The following is a 22,481-nucleotide window of genomic DNA, read 5'->3' on the forward strand; positions in this document are numbered from 1 at the left end:
ATGCAACTGTGCAACCTGGTCTCCAAAGTAGATCGGGGACCCCGAACCTCCACGCAAGAGGCAGCAATGAGCAACAGTGACTAGACTCTGTTTCTCAGTGCATGCACCTGGGATTTCTGATTCCAGTACATTCTCACTAAGAGCCAGCGACTCCAATTCTTGGTGCATGCGTACATAGGGACCCTGATTCTTAGAGTGATATACCATCAAGCAACAGAGACTCTGATACTCAAATCTCGGCATGGACGCAGGGAGCCTCTGACTCCTGACACGCACTAGGAGACTTTGATTTTTGGCACACCCCAGAAGATTCTCTGTTTCAACGTGGTGCAGGCAGGGTCCCGGATACTAGGTGTGCACACGAGGCCACACTAAGCGCCTGAGAATCTGACCGGGGGCGAGCGTGGCTCCCACTAACCCACAGCAGCCACACGTCTTGGTGTCAGAGCTCTACAGTGACACTTGGGGGGTACAAAACTCCCATTGCATATGGCCCAGGCTACTGCAACTTGATATTTGAACCTTCTGGTAATAGTCAGAATTGGGAGACAATGAAACAATCCCCAGAGGAATGAAAAGAAGGAATCACCAAGAAAGGAAATAAGTGAAACGGAAGGATGAAACATGACAGAAAAAGAATTCAGAGTAATGGTCATACAGTTCATATACCAGATGGATAAGAAAATCAACAACCTATGCAAAAATCAAGAAGAAATGAAAAATGATATGGCTACAGTCAAAAACACCATGGGAGGCTTCAACAGTAGACTAGAAGAAGCAGAGGACCGAATTAGTGAGTTAGAAGATAAAGTACAGAAACAAGCCCAATCTGAACAGCAACTAGAGAAAAAAATTAAAAAGCAAGAGGAGAGCCTAAGGTAGATTTGAGAGAATGCAAAATAAAATAACATACGTATAATAGGGCTGCCAGAAGAACAAGAAGAGCAGCAAGGATTAGAAAATCTATTTGAAGAAATAATGACAGAAACCTTCCCTGATATGGGGAAGAAAAAAGTTACACAAGTACAGAGATCCCAGGCAAGGTGAATCCCAAAAGACACACACCAAGACATGCCATAATTACAATGTAAAATGTTAACAACAAAGAGAATATTAAAGGCTGCAAGAGAGAGACAGAGAGTTAACTACAAAGGATGCCCCATCAGATTATCAAATGATTTCTCAACAGAAACACATAAAGCTAGGAGGGAATGGAAGGAGGTATACAAAGTGATGCAAAGCAAGGAACTGAATCCAAGAATACTCTATCCAGCAAGACTATCAATCAAAATTGAAGGGGAAATCAGGAGCTTTGCAGAAAAAAAAAGGCTAAGGGAATTTATCACTACCAAGCCAGAAATGCAAGAAATGCTAAAGAGAATGCTGTAAAAAGAAGAAATAAAAAGGTAAGAAGGAACACAGGCTCAAAAAAATAAAAATGTCTACAAACAAGGACCTTTCAATAATAACTTTAAACATAAATTGATTAAATGCTCCAATCAAAAGACATTGAGTGGCTGAATGGATAAAAAAAAATGACCAATATATATGCTGTCTACAAGAGACTCACCTCAGAATAAGGGACTCACACATACTGAAAGTGAAGGGTTGGAAAAATATCTTTCAGGCAAATGGAAATGAAAATAAAGCTGGGGTGGCAATACTTATATCTGACAAAATAGACATCAAAGTGAAGGCAATAACAAGAGATAAGGAAGGCCACTTCATAATCTAAAGGGATCGATACAACAAGAAGATATAACCCTGATAAACATATATGCACCCAATGCAGAAGCACCCAAATACATAAAAAAAAAACTCCTGGAAAATATCAAGAGAGAGATCGACAACAATACAATCATAGTAGGGGACTTTCATACACCACTGAAATCACTGGATAAATCCTCTAGATAAAAAATCAGCAAAGAAACAGCAATCCTAAATGACTCAAATGATCAGATGGACTTAACTGACATCTTCAGAACATTTCACCCCAAAGCCACGGATTATACATTCTTCTCAAGTGCACATGGGACATTTTCAAAAATAGACCACATATTGGGTCACAAGCAAAGGCTCCCCAAATTCAAGAAGATTGAAATCATATCAAGCATCTTCTCAGACCACAATGGCATAATATTATAAATAAACTACAATAAAAACAACCCAAAACACTCAAACACTAGAAAGCTGAATAGCATGTAATTAATTATTTATTGATTGGGTTACCTATGAGATCAAAGAAGAAATTAAAAAGATCCTGGAAATTAATGACAATGAAAACACAATAATCCAAAACCTTTGGGACACAATGAAAGCAGTCCTGAGAAGGAAGTTTATAGCTCTACAGGCCTACCTCCAAAAAACAAGAAAAAATGGTAGTAAATCATCTAACTCTACAACTCAAATAATTAGAAAGAAAGCAACAAGAAAAGCCCAGAGTGAGCAGAAGGAAGGAGATAATAAAGATTAGAGCAGAAATAAATGAAATAGAGACCAAAAAAATAATTCAAAAGATCAATGAAACAAAGAGCTGGTTCTTCGAAAGGATAATCAAGATTGATTAACCTCTAGCCAGGCTCACAAAGAAGCAAAGAGAGAGGACCCAAATAAACAAAATTAGAAGTGATAAAGGCGAAATAACAACAAACCACACAAAAATACAAAGGATTGTTAAAAAATACTATGAACAACTCTACTCCAACAAACTAGACAACCTAGAGAAAATGGACATATTCCTAGGAAAATACAACCTTCCAAAACTCAATCAAGAAGATTTTAAAAATCTCAATAGGCTGATAACTAGAGAAGAAATTGAAACAGTAATCAAAAAGCTTCCACTAAACAAAAGCTCGGGGCCAGATGGCATCACAGGGGAGTTTTACCAAACATTCAAGGAAGAACTAAAACCTATCCTTCTCAAACTATTCCAAAAAATTCAAGAGGAATGAACACTTCATTCTATGAAGCCAGCATCACCCTAATACCAAAACCAGGTACAGACAACACAATAAAAGAGAATTACAGGCCAATATACCTCATGAACATAGATGCCAAAATCCTCAACAAAATCTTAGCAAATCAGATCCTTCAGTACATCAGAAAGATCATACACCATGACCAAGAAGGATTTATCCCAGGGATGCAAGGATGGTACAATATCAGCAAGTCAATATACGTGATACATAACATAAACAACTTGAGAGAAAAAAAAAGATAGTCATATCAAATGGTGCAGAAAAAGCATTTGACAAAATCCAACACCCATTTTTGATAAAAACTCTCTGCGAGGTGGGAATAGAAGGATCATATCTCAAGATAATAGAAGCCATATGACAAATCCACAGCCAACATCATACTCAATGGGCAAGAACTAAAACCATTTCCCTTAAGAACAGGAACAAGGCAGGGATGCCCATTCTCACCACTCCTGTTTGACATAGTACTGGAAGTATTAGCCATTGTGATTAGACAAGAAGAAGAAATAAAAGGCATCCAAATTGGAAAAGAAGAAGTAAAACTATCCTTATTTGCAGATGACATGTTACTGTACATAGAAAACCCTAAATTCTCCATAAAAAATTAATAGACTTAATAAATGTATTCAGCAATGTAGCAGGATACAAAATTAATGCCAAGAAATCTACAGCATTTCTAAACAACAATGGTTAACTTACAGAAAGAGAGACTAAAAAAGCAATCGCATTTACCATCACACCAAAACAATTAAGATACCTAGGAATAAACTTTACTAAAGTGGTAAAGGACCTCTACTCAGAAAACTACAGGAAGTTAAAAAAAGAGGTAGAGGAAGACATAAACAGATGGAAGAACATACCATGTTCATCGATTAGTAGAATCAACATCATTAAAATGTACATACTTCCCAAAGCAACCTATGAATTCAATGCACTCCCCATTAAAATACCAACATCAAATTCACAGACCTAGAATGAACTCTCCAAAAATTCATCTGGAATAAAAAAGACCCTGAATAGCTGCAGTGATCCTGTGAAAGAAGGACAAAGTAGGTGGGATCTCAATACCAGATATCAAGGTATATTACAAAGCCACTCTTCTCAAAACTGCCTGGTACTGGCACAAGAAAAGACATATAGACCAATGGAATAGAATAGAGAACCCAGAAATTGACCCGAACCAATAAGCTTAATTAATATTTGACAAAGGAGGCAAGAACATACAATGGAGTCAAGACAGTCTCTTCAATAAATGGTGTTGGGAAACTTGGACAGATACATGCAAAAAAATGAAACTAGACCACCAAGTTACACCATACACAAAAATAAACTCAAAATGGATAAAAGATGTAAATGTAAGACATGAAACCATAAAAATACTAGAGGAATCCAAATGCAACAAAATCTCAGATATATGCCGAAGCAATTTCTTCACCGATACAGCTCCTATGGCATTGGAAACTAAAGAGGAAATAAACAAATGGGACTACATCAAAATAAAAAGCTTCTGCACAGCAAAAGAAACCATCAACAAAACAACAAGAAAGCCCACTGCATGGGCGAACATAATTGCCAATGTTATCACCGATAAGGGTTTAATCTCCAACATTTACAGGAAATTTATACAACTTAACAAAAGGAAGATAAACAATCCAATAAAAAAAATGGGCAAAGGAACTAAACAGACACTTTTCAAAAGAGGACATTCAGAAAGCCAAGAGACATATGAAAACATGCTCAAAATAACTAATCATCCTAGAGATGCAATTCAAAACAACCATGAGGTACCATCTCACACCTGTCAGAACGGCTATCATCAACAAATCAACAAATGACAAGTGCTGGAGAGAATGCAGAGAAAAAGGAACACTCCTGCACTGCTGGTGGGAATGCAGACTGGTGCAGCCACTGTGGAAAACAATATGGAGTTTCCTCAAAAAGTTAAAAATGGAATTCCTATTTGAACACATAATCCTATTTCTAGAAATGTATCCCAAGAAACCAGAAACACCAATCAGAAAGGATACAGGCACCCTTATGTTCATAGCAGCACAATTTACAATAGCTAAGATTTGGAAACAGCCTATGTGCCCATTAGCAGACGAGTGGATTATAAAGCTGTGGTACATCTAAACAATTGAATACTTTGCTGCCGTAAAAAAAAGAAGGAATTTTTACCATTTGCAATAGTATGGATGGAACTGGAGAACATTATGCTAATTAAAATAACCAATCAGAGAAAGATAAATATCACATGATCTCACTTATTTGGGGAATATAATAAACAACATAAACTGATGAACAAAAATAGAACCAGAGACATGGAAGCATTGAACAGACTGTCCAATCTATGTGGTTAGGGGAGGGTGAGGGGGTAAGAGATCAACTAAAGGACTTGTATGCTTGCATATGAGCATAACCAATGGACACAGACAGTAGGGGGATGAGGGCATGTGCTGGGGTGTGTGGGTCTCTGGGGAGAGGTCAATGCGGAAAAAATGACACTCGTAATACTTTAGACAATAAAGAATTTATATTAAAGTAAATAAATAAATAAATAAATAAATAAATAAATAAATAAATATTATTTGTTATACTAGAGGCCTGGTGCACAAAATTCGTGCATGGCAGGAAGGGGTGTCCCCTCAGCCCAGCCTGCACCTTCTCCAATCTGGAACCCATTGGGGGATATCCGACTGCCTGTTTATGCCCCATCCCAGGGATTGGGCCTAAACCGTTAGTTGAACATTCCTCTCACCATTCTGGACCGCTGGCTGCTAATAGCTCACCTGCCTGCCTGCTGTCATGGTCGCCCCTAACTGTCCCCCCCCCCAGCTTGGTCGCCTCTTACTGTCCACCCCTGCCATCCTGGTTGCCCCTAACTACCCCTCCGCCAGCCTGGTCACCCCCCACTGCCCCCCTGCTGGCCTGGTCACCCCCACTGCCCCTTCTGCCGGCCTGGTCACCCCTCATTCCCCCCACCCCCCGCCAGTGTGGTTGACCCAAGCAGCATGCTGTTTAGTCGTTTGGTCGTCTGCCAGAAGCCGATCCATCTTTGCTGCTTGACACAGGGAAGAAACATCTGCATAGCATATGTTTCAAGGGACCTGGCGTATATGGCATACTGTTCTTAATATGTTTGCTCCCCTTCTTAACGCTATGTGTTTTAACGAAGGTCATCTATCCGAGAAAGGTTGTTTCCCCATTTGGAGATTTTCCCCTGGAGTTAGGTATTAACAGGACTAAGGAAGGGAATAAATCAGTAAAACCCCTTAACTAAGTGCCAGGTGGAATAAATCAGTAAAACCCCTTAACTAAGTGCCAGGTGGATCACTTTAACTACAAACAATCACGCTTAAACTACATAATATTTAGTTAGGATAATCTCCTTCAGTTACTTCCTTATAGCTTAACAGAACAATAGAGTAGTGATCTTGGAATGGAGATAACAAACGCCCTAACCTTTGGAATAGAATGGATAGGATTAAAATCAACTGGTATAAATACAGATGTAACAGGAGAATACAGACAGAACCTAGCAATAGAACCTGGCTGGAGAACCTGACTAGAGAACCTGGCTAGGCTGCTGATCAACTGAACACTGTCTCCATGTCATTTCTTCTTCGCTGACTCTGTCCACACCTTTGGGAACCCCTGGACCTGCTGGGGTTGGACCCCAACAATTGTCCTTCACTAACCACCTGCAGGCGTGGTCATAGGTAACTATCTTGTGAGGGTTAATTTGCATATTACCTTTATATTATATTAGAAATATCAGTTTGGCTTTTTTACCCATTAAAAATGTTTCTTTGGTTATAATAGTGGATAAACAAAATGTTAAACAATGATTTGAGAGAAGCTATATTTATATATTTTACACAGAGTATTGGGAGGATGAGTAATTTGCAAGAACTGAGTGCATTTAATTCATTCATCAAGTATTCTTATTACATATTCTGTTTGCAATGACCTGTGCAAGGTATTTTGTGAGATTTTAAAAGCTGAGAGACATAGTCTCTGATTTAAAGGACATTTTAATTGAAAATTTGATCCTAGAGGCTATGCATTATTTTAACATTAAGATCCAGTTTACATTTGGCCCTAAACCAATATCCTTATCCCCTTCCTTAAAACTGCTGTACCTATAGCCATCCCCATCTCAAATTCTGTGGCAACTCCATTTGTGTTGATCAAACAAAAACTTTTGGGATTATGTTTTGTTTGTTTTTTATTGAATTTATTGGGATGACATTGGTTCTCAAAACCATAAAGGTTTCAAGTGTATAATTCAAGAAAACATCATCTGCACACTGCATCATGAGCCCATCACCCCAAGCAAAGTCTCTTTCTATCCTAATTTTCCCCTTCTTTTCCCAACTCCACCCACCCTTGTCTTAACACTCATTAATACCATACTGTTTCTGTGTCTATGTGTTTTACATATGTACTAGTGGCCCAGCACACTGAATTCATGCACATTAAAAGAGAATTAATTAATATTGTTATTTGCCCTTTCTCTATAATAGAAGTACGAGAGATGAAAGGAAATTAGTAAAATGTATATGAAAATTATATATAATTTTATTAATAAATAAACAGTAACAAAAGGATATAACAACAGAGTTATGATATAAAAACAACAAAAACATGATATGAAAACAACAAAAATATGACATAAAAAAAACAAAAACATGATATAAAAACAACAGTGATGCAAACAATGACTGATAAAGTGATTAAACTTATTCTAATATCTCCCTGTATACCACATTAAGAGTAAAAACACTTTCAGAGTGCTTGACTAATTACCTTTGTGATGAAGTATTTAGAACTTTAACTTTAACTTTAACATCACATGCTCTTCGAACTCGAGAGTAAGCAACACATAACTGACCATGTGCGAAAACGGTTCAGGTAGGGATATTCCTATTCTGTCTAGAGTTTGTCCTTGTTATTTGTTAATAGTCATTGCAAATGCTGGCATCATGGGAAACTGTTGTCATATTAATTTAAATGGAAGGCCACTGTCAGATGGGGACAAATCAATTCTTGGAATCAGAACAACCTCTCCCTCTGAAGATCCTGTTAATACTTCAGCTTTAATAATGTTATGTTGTACTCTTTTGATAATAAATATGGTACCATTACAAAGACCCCACTTACTATTAAGATTTCTCAATATCATGATGATTGCATCCACTTTCAATTTTAATTTATGACACAGCATTCCTGAAGGAGTAATACTATTAAGAAATCTGATGAGAAAATTTTCCTTTTCAGCATCATCTGTGGAATCAATGGAATCATCACTCAAATATGTGTGAAAATCTCCATTGAGTATATCCAAAATTTCTACATTTAATTTTTGAACATGCTCATTTTTTGGACAAAGAATTGCACGTTTAGATATATTTTTAATATTATCTATAGATATACTATTTCCAAAGTGGATTAATATTATCTATAGATATACTGTTTCAAAAATGGATAAATAATAGATCCATTACAAATTATTTCACTGGGGATTTCAATAATATCCATTCCTAAATGAAAGCTGCTATCAAGTTTTCCATCTCCAAGTTTTACTAACCATTCACTATAAGCAGAATCCTCTGACCTAATATTTGTTGTAAGAGAAAACTTTCTGAAACATCCCCAAGCAGTACAGTACTTTAAACTCGTTTGTACTATGGCTGATCGCATAGCATGTGGTACAATACTGAGACATTGTCAAAAATATCCTCCAAGAAGGAGAACTTTCCCACCAAATACAACATTCAAATTTCTCTTAGTAATCTGTCTATGGTGTTTATAGCATGACTGGATGTCATGGTGCATTCATCAATAATGAGAAGTTGGGCCTTTTTAATAGTTTTAGCAACTTCACTGTTTATATTGAGTCTAGAAATTGAAGTTTTATTTAGTGGAATGGGTAATTTATATTGGCAATGAAAGGTTCTTCCACCGAGAAGTAAATTTGCATCAATTCCTGTAGATGCTGTGGGTAAAACAGTACCACTATGACCTTTAATATAATGTATTAAAACTTTATAAATATATACCTCCATGCTCCGATGGCCGTTTCCCACCTCAAACCTTGCCCTGGCCAGAAACAACTTGGGGAGAGTGCAGCCCTTGCCAAGGCAACCCAAGACTCAGTGCGTCCATGCTCCGAGGGCGGGTTCCTGCCTCCAACCTCATCCTTGCTGGAAATAGCTTGGGGAGGGCACAGCTCTTGCCAAGATGACCCCTGCAGGACTGACTTCCTTTTCATTGGTCAAGCCTCAGTCGTTACACCCAGGGTTTTTATATAAATAGACTAGAGGCTCGGTGCACAAAAATTTGTGCATTCGGGGGCTTCCCTCAGTCTGGCCTGTGTCCTTTCACAGTCTGGTACCCCTCGGGGAATGTCCACCTGCTGGCTTAGGCCCACTCCCTGGGGGATGGGGCCCAAACTGGCAGTCAGACATCCCTCTGGCAGCCCAGGAACCCTTGGGGGATGTCCACTTGCCAGCAGGGAGCAGGTCTAAGCTGCATTCTGACATCCTTAGCACTGCTGAGGAGGCGGGAGAGGCTCCCGCCACCACCGCTGTGCTGGTAGCTGTCAGCCTGGCTTGTTGCTGAGCAGAGGTCCCCCTGTGGGAGCACACTGACTACCAGGGCGCAGCTCCTGCATTAAGTGCCTGCCCTCTGGTAGTCAATGTGTGTCATAGTGACAAGTCATTCCCATTCATTCTGCTATTATGGTCAATTTGCATATTACCTTTTTATTATATAGGATAGAGGCCTGGTGCACAGGTGGGGGCCAGCTGGTTTTCCCTGAAGAGTGTCCCGGATCAGGGTGGGGGTCCTGCTGGGGTGCCTGGCCAGCTTAGGTGAGGGGCTGATGGCTGTTTGAAGGCTGGCCAAGCCCCCCAGTGGGGACCCTCACCCCCTGGGGGTGTGGCCAGCCTGGGTGAGGGGCTGAGGGCCATTTTCAGGCTGTCCACAGCCCCTTCAGGGTAGGGGCATCCTGCTGGGGTGCCTGGCCAGCCTGGGTGAGGGGCTGAAGGCCGTTTTCAGGCTGGCCATGCCCCCCAGAGACCCAAGCTCCCAGTCTCTTTTTTTTTCCTGGGATTTATTTATCTTCTATAATTGAAACTTTGTAGCCTTGAGTGGAGCCCAGGGCAGGCCGGAAGCTTGGCTTCCTCCATCGTCGGGCGCAACCCAAGCCTCCTGCTTGCTCCAGCTCTGTGGCTGCCACCATCTTGGTTGGGTTAATTTGCATACTTGCTCCTGATTGGCTGGTGGATATGGCTTATGGGTGTGGCTTGAGTGTAGCAAAGGGACACTAATTTGCATGTTTCTCTTTTATTATATAGGATTGCTTAATCCTTTCACATTCTTTCATTTATCTCCTAATTCCCCTTCCCTCTGACAGCTGTCAGTCTGTTCCATGTAGCCGTGCCTCTGGCTCTATTTTGTTCTTCAGTTTATTTTTTTCATTAAATTCCACATATAAGTGAGATCATATGGTACTTGTTTTCTCTGACCATCTTATTTCACTTAGCATAATACTCTACAGGTGCATCCATGCTGTTGCAAATGGTAAGATTTCTTTCTTTTTATGGTCCAGTAGTATTCCATTGTGTAAATGTACCGCAGCTTTTATATATACTTATATATGATGGACCCTTGGGTTGCTTCCAAAAGTTGGCTAGTGTAAATAATGCTAAAATTAACATAGGTGTCATATATTCTATCAAATTCGTGTTTTGGTTTTCTTTGGATATATCCCCAGAAGTGGAATCACTGAGTCATGAGGCAGTTCCAGTCCTGACTGGTTTGGCTCAGTGGATAGAGTGTCGGCCTGCGGACTGAAGGGTCCCAGGTTCGATTCTGGTCAAAGGCATGTACCTTGGTTGTGGGCATATTCCCAGTTGGGGGGGCATGCAGGAGGCAGCTGGTCAATGTTTCTTTCTCATTGATGTTTCTAAATCTTTATCCCTCTCACTTCCTTTCTGTGAAAAATCAATAAAATATATTAAAAAAGAGGCAGTTCCATTTTTAAATTTTTTGGAAACTCCATAATGTTTTCTATAGTGGCTTCAGCAGTGTGCATTCCCACCAACAGTGCACAATGGTTCCCTTTTCTCCACATCCTTACCAGCATTTGTTGTTTGTTGATTTATTGATGATAGCCATTCTGACATGTGTGAGGTTGTATCTCATTGTGGTTTTAATTTGCATCTCCCTGATGACTAGTGAAGTTGAGCATTTTTTCATATGTAAGTTGACCCTCTGTATGTTTGTTTTTGGAAAAGTGTTTATTCAGGCCCTTTATTTCAATTTTTAAATTGGGTTGTTTGTCCTCTTGGTGTTGACTAGTATAAGTTTTTTTTTTTTTTAAATATGTTTTTATTGATTTCAGAGAGAGGAAGGGAGGGGGACAGAGGGATAGAAACACCAATGATGAGAATCACTGATGGGTTGCCTCTTACACACCTCATACTGAGGATCAAGCTAGTAACTTGTAACTCTAGAATATTCCCTGACCAGATTGAACCTCAACCTCCTGGTTCATGGTTATTGGTCAATCACTGAGCAAAACTGGCTGGGCAGTATAAGTTCTTTATATATTTTAAAAATTAACCCCTTATAAAATGTAGCATTGGTGAAAATGTTTTCCCATTCAGTGGACTCCCTTTTCATTTTGTTTATGTTTTCTTTTGCTGTGCAGGATTATCTTTAATTTCTGTTATTCCTTCTCATTCCATCCCCAATTTGGTAGAATATACTATCCTAATATATAAAAACCCAAGGTCCACAACGACTGAATGGATGACCGGTCCATCCCATGGCCCTCAGGCTCCATTGATCAGGAGATGGCTAATGGGGGAAACAGGGTCCCTCAGGCTCCAATGAATTCATGGCAGCAGCAACTGGTGAGCAGGCAAAAGGCAGGCCACTTGGTCCCTCCCCCGCCCAAAGGTTCCCATTGATCAGTGGATGGTTAGCAGAGAACCAGAGTGAGTGGTGGCACTGGCGAGCAGCTGGAAGGTAGGCCTCTTGGTCCCTCCTCCTGGCCCTCAGACTCCAGTCAATCAGTGGTGGAGGTGGGGTGGAACTGGGGACTGGCTTCTTAGTAGTCCTGTAGTTTCGATCTCCAGAAGACAGGCCAGGCACCAATGGACCAGTGTCTCCAGCATGATCCCGCCAGTGCTGCTGGCCATCTGGAACTCGGCCTCAGGCACTGAGGCCGCTTCACCTACCTTGGACTGGCTCCCTTAGTAGTCCTCCAGGTTGAATCTGAAGAGGACAGGCCAGGCAGCAATGGACCAGTGCTGCTGGCACAATCCCATAGTACTGCCGGCCACCTGGAACTCAGCCTCGGGCACTGTGGCCACTTCCCCTGCCTAGATGCTCCACAAGGAAGAAAGGATACCGCCAGCAGTGCCAGGGGCGACTAGCAGTGACTGACTTCTCTCCCTGTGCTTCCTCCAGGTCACTTGAACCAGCCCCCGCCCGTCCCACTCCAGATGAAGTGTGATTACTGCAAACAGAAGGAATGTAGTAAAAAAACAAAAATCAATGACCAAGAGAATGCCGCAGTCAATGTTTCTGGAGTCCGGCTCAGGAGAACGGAGAGAAGAAAGAATTCCATAAGTTGGCCAATGCCAAGTGAGTGACTGCCTGGCGTGTGACAGTTGTGTGACCACAGAGGAAGGAGTCCAAGTTTCTCAACAGAACACCAAGGACTTTTTCCATGTTCTGAACCTTATTAAGAAATGTGTTACCTCACAGCACAAAGCACTAGCAGTGTCCATGTGTCCTTAGTCTCTGCCTTATTTTGCTGCTAAATTCAGCCTCAGTGTCACTGATGCATCCAGAGGCTCTGCGGCTTCCTCAAAAGCCTTGGGGTGCACTGTCTTTGACATGAAGATAGCTGCGGGCTTCAGCATCCTGGAGAGTCAGAAGGAATTTGTGTGTCAGTACTGCCAGCACCGTGAGGAAAAGCCCTGGTTACCCATGCTGGCCTCTGCCAGCTCCAATTGGGACCGATATGCAGAGCATGTGCTGGGTCACCCCATCACCCCCACCTCTGAATGGCCCAGTCTCCCCAGCAGATCATGGGCTCTCTGGTGAAGGATTACTTCACCAGATGGCAGAACCTGTCCCCAGACAAGATTTTTCATGTCATTGTGGCCCTGTTATGACAAGAAACTGGAGGCCCTTTGAGAAGATGTCCCCACAGTTTACATAGTTCCCAAGGCACTGACTGCATGTTAATCTCAGGTGAAATTGTTCAGATAATGGAGCAAAGTGACCTTACCTCGAATGACACCGCTGTGGACATTCTGTTTGGAGACATGAAGGAGAAGGAGGTGAGGCTCCACGAGGGTTCCAGCTCTGAGGGGTACCTGGTACACATCTTCAGGCACATGGCCAAAGAGCTGTTCAACGAGGATGTGGGAGTGCTCACCTACCGCACCTTGAAGAACAAAGACCAGGAGGTCACCCTTGAAAGGGACAGAGAGTTTCTGCTAAGCTTTGAGGTTGCTTATGGCTTTCGGAAGATCCAAAAGTTATCCTGAAACTATAGAGGGGCAAGTTCCCCTGTCACTTTGTGGAGGTCCTGGCCTGCACCAGGCATGCCTCAGCAACAGGGGTGAGGCCCAGGCAGATGATGGGTGTGCAGACAGAGCTCTGCTGTGGCAGATGGAAGGCATCTATGCTGCCATCCCGGTGTGACCCCCCAAGACCAGCGCCCATGTGCAGGAGTTGTACCAGGAGTGGCTGGAGTGAGGGAGACTAGACTCCCCCTGGGCCCAGGTGGTCCTGCACACCATCTAGCAGGGCCCAGGGCAGCCTGCCAGGACATCAAGTGGTAAAGGTCCCACAGATGCCCAGCCTGCAGGCCACCTGAAGAGGGGTGTCTGAAACTTGAAGGAAAGGCTTAGCATCTCTGTCATTACTTTGGTTTTCAGAATTCCCTGCTCCCCATCTGTCGGCTCTCTTCCTCTAAGGGGTGCTGTCCTCATCACATGGGTGCAACTGGAATATTGTATCTCAAGAGGATTGCCCCAATGTACGTATCCTTTTATCTTTGGGATGAAAAAATCCCAAAGCACAAGAATGGAGACAGACTAATGTCCTTTAGGCTTAAAAAACCCCGGAAGTGTCCTGCGAAGAGCTGAGACTTGGTTCTGTCCACGCGCCTCAGAGAGATTAGATGAGGAAATGGCCCGGTTTGGCCCTGACTTTACCCACTTATATTACTCTTGACGGTGTCTTTGCCACAATTTGAATAAACTTCCACCTTTTGGAATAGGGGCTCATACTAAAGTCTGCATTTCCAACTTTTCTTGAAACAGATCTATGTTTTGCAGCTGTGGTCATCATCCTGAGATCAGGTCCTATCGACCAGGTCCTGTTGCTGAGAATCAGGGGGCACTGGAGTGGAGGCACCCTGCCGCCCCCATGCCCTTTTACACTCAGTGATTAAGCTGAACTCACTTTGGGGGAGGCTTGGCAAGGGTGACAGGTGTCACAGATGGAAGGATGGAGAATGGAGAAGCAGACACCCTGCTTGGTCCCACCTTGCGTGGGGTCAGGCAGATGAAGGCCAGCCAGCCCACCCCACAACTGGGTGAGATAGCATCCTCTGTGTCCACCTCTCACTCCGTGGGCCCTCCCCTCAGCTCCAGGCAGCCCTTTGCATTCCACAACAGTGTACTCTGCCCTCACATGCTGCTTGCCCTAAGTGAGAAGGAAGAGAGCAGTTGGCCCACAGACAACTACACAGAAAGATAGGGCTCACGGCTGGTGAACACAGTGGCAGTGGTGGGACCCTCTCCTGCCTCCATGGCAGCTCTAAGGAGCAGCGAGCTGAGTGGTAAGGAGCAGTGAGCAGGCGGGCTGTAAGGAGCGAGAGGTCCCGGACTGCGAGAGGGATTTCCAACTGTCAGCTTAGGCCTGTTTCCTGAACGGGCCTAAGCAGGCAGGGGGACATCCCTTGAGGGGTCCTGGACTGCGAGAGGGTGCAGGCCAGGCTGAGGGATCCCCCCCCCCAGTGCATGAATTTTGTGCACCAGGCTTCTAATTTACTCTATATTAAACTTTATCTAGAATCAAAGAATTTTACCTCCTTCATAGCTCCCCCATTATTTCAGTTTCCACAATCCCTCTCTTGCTTCTGTCTTTGCCTAACCTCATTCCACATTGTATTAACACATTTCTGAGTGATTTTATTAAAACTTAACTCAGGTCCTATTATCCCTCTGTTCAAAACCTTCTAATGTCTATTTCTTCCATCACACATGGCTAAGTACTTACAACGACTTATAGGCCCTTAAAGAACCTGCCTTCTAGTGTTTCTATGACTTCATCTCCTCCTTTCCTTCTCATTCTATTATAGTCACATTGGCCTTCTACCTATTCCTTAAGCTCACCACTTATGCTGTTGCCTTAGGCCTTGTGCACCAGCTGTTACCTTTGCCTGTGAAGCTCCTCACAAAGACAGCCACATAGTGAACATTTGTCTCTCCTTCAAGGATGCTCAAATGTCTCATTCTCAGTGAGACTTGCCATGACAACTATATTTAAAATCACAAGCCTCAACCATGCAATCCAAATCCCCTTGACCCTCTTTATTACATTTTTAGCACTTATTAATTTCTAACATACTTTATAGTTGGTGATTTATTATGGCTATTGTTTTTTGCCTGTCTCCCTAGAATCTGTTTTGTGTGCTCCTGATATTCTGAGCACTTAAATTAATGTCTGGTACATGGCAATATTCAACATTTGTTAAATAAGACTTAATATTTATAATATATTGTGGTTTGAGTGTAAATTATATGTAGTTCTTAAGAGTATAACTACTTTGTATTATGTTGTTATGTTGCATTGTATTCTTAGTACTTATTTCCCCCTTTTGTTTCTAAAGATATAATATGGTTTTTCTTCTAAAACTGATATTATTCTGCTGATGTCTGTATTGACTACTAACCACAATTGACTATAGAATGAACCAAGTGCTAATATATTTATTAGTGTGTTGATCTCTTGATTTGTGGCACAAACTCAGTGAGCTATGAACTTTAAATCTTTTGGTTTGTTTGTTTAATAACAGCTGTTGCTATTATGTCTCATTTGCAAATAGTCCTGAAGTAAAACCTATTTTGGATCTCTTATTTACAAATCCAAATTTCCTATTTGTTAAAGATATATGATAAAAAGGCTCAAGTATTTTTAAATTTTTAACCTCTTTATCCCAAAGTATAATTAACAACTATACTCTACCTTTTAAATTTTCTTGATGGTTACTATTCTTTAAGATTAGATATTTTATAGGTGTTCCATAAATGATGTGGATTAATTGTTTCAATTTAATTTTTTTTCTTTTGGTGCTAATTAATTCATTTTACATGTTTTTTAAATTTATTGTGATGATATTGATTAATAAAATTATATAGCTTTCAGGTGCACAAATCTATAATACATCATCTGTATATTGTGCTGTGTGTTTACTGGTATCACCCCAAGGCAAGTCTCCTTCCATCAACATTTTTCCCTCATATATACTCTTACCCTCTTCTACCTCCCCCACCTCCATTTCCTTCTGGTAATCACTATACCACTGTCTATATCTATCAGTTTTGGGTTTTTGTTTTGTTCAGTTTTTTTTTTGCTTAATCTCTTTACCTTTTACACACAGCCCCACAGCCCCCCTCCCCTCTGATAGCTGTCAGTCTGTACTCTATAAATGAGTCTGTTTCTATTTTGTTTGTTAGTTTATTTTGTTCATTATATTCCACATATGAGTGAAAGCATGTGGTACTTGTCTTTCTCTGACTGGCTTATTTCCCTGAGCATAATGCTCTCCAGGTTCATCCATGTTGTTGCAAAGTGTAAGATTTCCTTTTTATGGTTGAGTAGTATTCCATCATGTAAATGTACCACAGTTATTGTTTTTTAATATATTTTATTGATTTCAGAGATGAAGAGAGAGAGAGAGAGAGAGAGAGAGAGAGAGAGAGAGAGAGAGAGAGAAAGAGAGAGAGAGAGAGACATCGGTGATGAGAGAGAATTATCAATTGGCTGCCTCCTGCACACCTCACACTGAGGATCAAGCCTGGGTCCGAGGCATGTGCCCTGACCTGGAATTGAACTGTGACCTCTTGGTTCATAGGTTGACGCTCAACCACTGAGCCACACTATCTGCACTGTACCATAGTTTTTAGTCCACTCATCTACTGTACTGATAGACACTTGGGCTGCTTCCAAATCTTGGCTCTTGAAAACTATGCTGCAATGACCATAGGATAGGAGTGCATATAGTCTTTTGTATTAGAGTTTTGGTTTTCTTTGGCTACATTCTCAGAAATGAAATTGCTGGCTCAGAAAGCAGTTTCATTGTTAATTGTTTTAGGAAACTCCATACTGTTTTCCACAGTGGCTGCCTTCACACACTGCATGAAGGTTCCTTATTTCCTGGCAAACATTTGTTGTTTGTATATTTATTGATAATAACCATATTGACAGGTGTGAGGTGACATCTCATTGCGGTTTTAATTTGCATTTCTTCGATAATTAGTGATGCTGAGCATTTTTTCATATGCTTATTGACCTACTCTATGTCCTCTTTGGCGAAGTGTCTCTTCAAGTCATTTGCCCATTTTAAAAATTGAGTTGTTTGTTTTTTTGTGTTAAGCTACAAAAGCTCTTCATAAATTTTGGATATTAACCCATTATTGTATGTATCATTGCCAAATATGTTCTCCCTTCAGTGAGTTGTCTTTTAATTTTGTTGATGGTTTTCTTTGCTGTACAAAAAAAAAAAATCTTTTAGATTGATATAGTCCCATTTGCTTATTTTTTTCTTTTGTTTAGCTTGTCCAAGGAGCTATATCAGAAAACATTCATATGAGAAATACCTTAGATTTTACTATGCATGTATTCTTCTGGTATTTTTATTATTTCAAGTGATACTTTTAAGTTTTTAATCTGTTTTGAGTTTATTCTTGTGTATGGTATAAGAAGGTGGTCTAGGTTCATTTCTTTACATGTATCTGTCCAACTTTCCTACTGCCATATATTTAATAGACTGTCTTTATTCCATTGTATGTTATTGCCTCCTTTGTCAAATGTTAATTGACCATAAAAGCATGGGTTTATTTCTGGGCTCATCATGCCAGTACAAAGTTGTTTTGATTATTGTGGCCTTGTGGTACAGTAGTTTGATATCAGGTAGCATGAGTCCTCCAACTTTGCTTTTCTTTCTCAAACTTGTTGTGGCTATTTAGGGTCTTTTGTTGTTCCATATAAACTTTTTGAATATTTGCTCTAGTTCTGTGAAACACACCATTGGTATCTTGATAGGAATTGCATTGAATCTATAGATTGCTTTGGGAAGTATGGACATTTTTATCATTTTAATTCTTTCTATCCATGAAGATGGCATCTGCTTCCACTTACTTGTATCTTTTTCAATATCTTTCATCAATACATTATAATTTTTCTAGTACAGTTCCTTTATATCCATGATAAATTTATTCCTAAGTATTTTATTTTTTGATGCAATTTTGAATGGGATTGTTTTCTTAGTTTCCAATTCTGATAGTTCATTATTAGAATAATGTATAACAGGCAACTAGTGTATAAACAGGCAACTAGTTTCTGCATATTTATTTTATATCCTGATGAATTCATTTATCAATACTAGTAGTTTTTTATGGTGGAATCTTTATAGTTCTCTATGTACTATATCATGTCATCTGAAAATAATGACAGTTTTACTTCTGCCTTTCCAATTTGAATGTCTTTTATATCTCCTTGTCTAATTGTTGTGGCTAAAATTTCCAGGACTATGTTGAATAAGAGTGGTAAAAGAAGACATCCCAATTCTTGTTCACAATCTTAAGAGAAACTCTGGTAGTGTTTGACCACTGAGTGGAAGATTTTTTCATATGTGGCCTTGAGGTATGTTCCCTCTACTATCAGTTTGCTGAGAGTTTTTATCATGTCCACTAGATTTTATCAAATGCTTTCTGCATCTATTAATATGATCATATGGTTTTTAGCCTTGATTTTATTTATGTGGTGAACCACATTTATTGATTTACTAATATTGTACCAACCTTGAATCTCTAGAAAAAATCCCACTTGATCATGGTGTATGATCTTCATATTTTATTGCTGAAACTAGTTTGCTAATATTTTGTTGAAGATTTTTTTCATCTATGTTCATCAGAGACATTGGCCTATCATTTTCTGTCTTTGTAGTCTCTTTATCTGGTTTTAGAATTAGGGCAATGCTCATCTCATAAAATGAGCTTAGAAGTCTTCCCTCGTCTTGAATGTTTTGAAATAGTTTGAGAAGAATCGGGTTAGTGTGTGTGTGTGTGTGTGTGTGTGTGTGTGTGTGTGTGTGTGTTGTTGTTGTTGTTGTTGTTTTTTGTTTGCTTTGAGGGTTTGGTAAAATTCACAGAAGCCATCTGGTACAGGGCTTTTGTTTGTTGGAAAGTTTTTTTACTACTTCTTCTGTTTCACATATTGTAATCTGTCTGTCTGGATTCTTTGAGTCATTCTGATTCAGTTTTGAAAGTGTATATTTCAAGGAATTTATCCATTTCATCCAGATTTTTCAAATTGTTGGCATATATTTGTTCATAATATTTTCTTAGAATCCTTTGTATTTCTTTGGTGTCAATCGTTACATCTTTCTCATTTTTTATTTTATTTAATTAGATTCTCTCTCTCTCTCTCTCTCTCTCTCTCTCTCTCTCTCTCTCTCTCTCTCTCTGTTTGGTTAAAGGTTTGTCAATCTTGTTTATCTTTTCAAAGAACAAGCCCTTTGTTTCATTGATCTTTTGTAATTTTTTTAGGCTCTATTTTGTTTATCTCTGTTCTGATCTTTAATTCTTTTCTACTCACTTTGGGATTTGTTTGTTGTTCTTTTTCTAGTTCTTTAAAGTGTAAAGTTAGGTTGTTATTTGGAATTTTTCTTTTTTAAGTAGGCCTATAATGTTATCAACTTCCTTCTTAGTACTGCTTTTGCTGTATCCCATAGATTTTGGGTTTTTGTGCTCTCATTTTCATTTGTTTTAAGGTACATTCAGATTTATTCCTTGATCTCACTATTAACCCATTCATTGTTTAGAAACATGCTATTTAGTCTCCATGTTTTTGTGTGTTTTTCAGGTTTTTTTTTCTTGTGATTGATTTTTGTTTTTATACCATATGGTGAGAGAAGTTGCTTGACATAATTTCAATCTTCTTAAATTTACTCAGACTTGTTTTATGTCCTAACATGTGTTATATCCTAGAAAATGTTCCATGTGCACTTGTAAAGAATGTATATTCTGCTACTTTGGGCTAAAATGCTCTGAAAATATCAATTAAATCTATCTGATCTAGTGTGTCGTTTAAGGCCATGATTTCCTTATTAATTTTCTGGTTGTTTGACATATCCATTGATGTCAATGGGCATTAAAATCCCCTAGTACATCTGTATTACTATCAATCTCTCCTTTATGTTTGTCAGGATTTGCTTTATATATTTAGATGTTTCTATGTTGGCTGCATAAATGTTTACTAGGGTTATATCCTCCTTTTGGATTGATCCCTTTATCATTATGTAGTGTCCTTTGTCTCTTACTATAGCCTTTGTTTTAAAGTCTATTTTGTCAGATATAGGTATTGCTCCCATAGCTTTTTTTTCCTTTCCATTTGTCTGAAATAACTATTTAATCCTTTATTTTAGTCTATGTGTATCCTCTGTTCTGAGTTGGGACTCTTATAGACAGCATATATATAGTTTCTAATCCATTTAGCTATCCTGTGTCTCTTGATTAAAGCATTTAATCAATTTACATTTAAAGTAATTATTGATAGGTATGTATTTATTGCCATTTTATTCTTTTAACTATGTTCATATGTTGTCGTCTTCTTGTTGTTCTTCTTGTTGTTGTTCTTTTTCTTTTTCTTCTTCATCAAAAAGCCCTTTAACATTCTTGTAATACTGGCTTGGTGGTAATGAACTTTTTAAGCTTCTTCTTGTCTGGAAAGCTCTTTATTTCTCAATCAATTTTAAATGGGTAAAGTAATCTTGGTTGTAGGTCCTTTCTTTTCATCACTTTTAATATGTCATGCCAATTACTTCTTGTCTGAAATGTTTCTGTTGAGAAAGAAGCTGACAGTCTTATTGGAGCTCCCATGTAAAAGTAATTAACTATCTAGATATAGGCTTCTGTGGGTTCATCTTGTTAGGACTCTATGCTTCCTGACTTGTGTGTCTTTTTCATTAACCAGGTTAGGGAAGTTTTCTGCCATTAATTCTTCAAATATGTTCTTTTTAAAAAATATTTTCTTTATTGTTAAAAGTTCTTGAACCTTCACTCTCTCTTTTCTTCTTCAGGTATCCCTATAATGTAGATGCTGTTATACTTCATATTGTCCTGAAGGTTCCTTAAACTGTCTTTATTTATTAAAATTTAAGTTAATTTTTTTTTTCTGCTCTGGGTGTGTTTTTTCTACACTGTCTTCCAACTTGCTGATTTGATTATCTGCTTTATCCAATCTACTATTTATCTGTTCCAGTGCATTCTTAATTTCAGATACTGTATTCTTTATTTCTAACTATTCTTTATGGTTTCTAAGTCTCTTTTTCATGCTGCAGAGCATTCTTATAACTATTGCTTTGGACTATATATCTGATAATTGCTTGCCTCTATTTCAATTAGCTCTTTTTCTGGAGATTTCTCCTGTTCTTTTATTTGGTGTATTTTTCCTTGTCTCCCCATTTTAGTTCCATCTTTGTGTTTATTTCTATGTATTAGGTAAATCTGTTATGACTTCCAGTCTTGGTGGTATAGTCTTATGTAGTAGGTGTCCTACAGGGCCCAGTCATGCATTCTCCTTGGTCACCTGACCCGGGTGCTCCAAGAATGTTCCTTGAGGGCCCTTCTGTTGTAATTGAGTCTTGATTAATATTGAACCATTCATGCTGGATTGACCCCCAGGCTGGCTTACTGTGAGACTCAACACCAACTATAGCATGTGAACTGCTATGCAGATGCTGACAACATAAAGCAGAACTTTGTCTCAGCAGGATCTGGTGCCTGCCTAGATCTTCCTTTGGATATACTGCTTTTGAAGTTATTGGATCTGGTTCTGATGTTGCCTAAATCTGGCCACTGTGTGTGTTGGTTCTGGGCCTATGGGGAAGGACTCTGGTGCAGGCCAATGTCAGAAGCTGTCTGTGACTGGCCCTGGGCAACCTATTTGGAGCTACAAACAATCCACAGTGTGTGGCTACCTCTGCTGGACCTGGTTGCATGCTAGAAGGACCACCTGTATACCAAGCCTGGTTTTTACAAGCACTGGCTTGGGGGCAGGTCAGCAAAAGGTCAAGGTACCCTAAGATTTGCCTCCACCTGTCTCTACCTGCTGGCTACCTGTCTCTACCCACTGAGCCCTGGCCAGTATGTCTCAGTTGGTTGAGCACTAAGACATTGCTAG

General features: G+C 39.7%; 1 pseudogene; it reads left to right on the forward strand.

Moving 5' to 3' along the window:
• Positions 1-12,496: 12,496 nt before the first annotated feature.
• Positions 12,497-13,763, forward strand: LOC118675073 (annotated as a pseudogene).
• The last annotated feature ends 8,718 nt before the right edge of the window (positions 13,764-22,481 follow it).

Source organism: Myotis myotis, unplaced genomic scaffold (assembly GCF_014108235.1).
Source record: "Myotis myotis isolate mMyoMyo1 unplaced genomic scaffold, mMyoMyo1.p scaffold_m19_p_2, whole genome shotgun sequence".
In the NCBI taxonomy this organism is placed as follows: Eukaryota; Metazoa; Chordata; class Mammalia; order Chiroptera; family Vespertilionidae; genus Myotis; species Myotis myotis.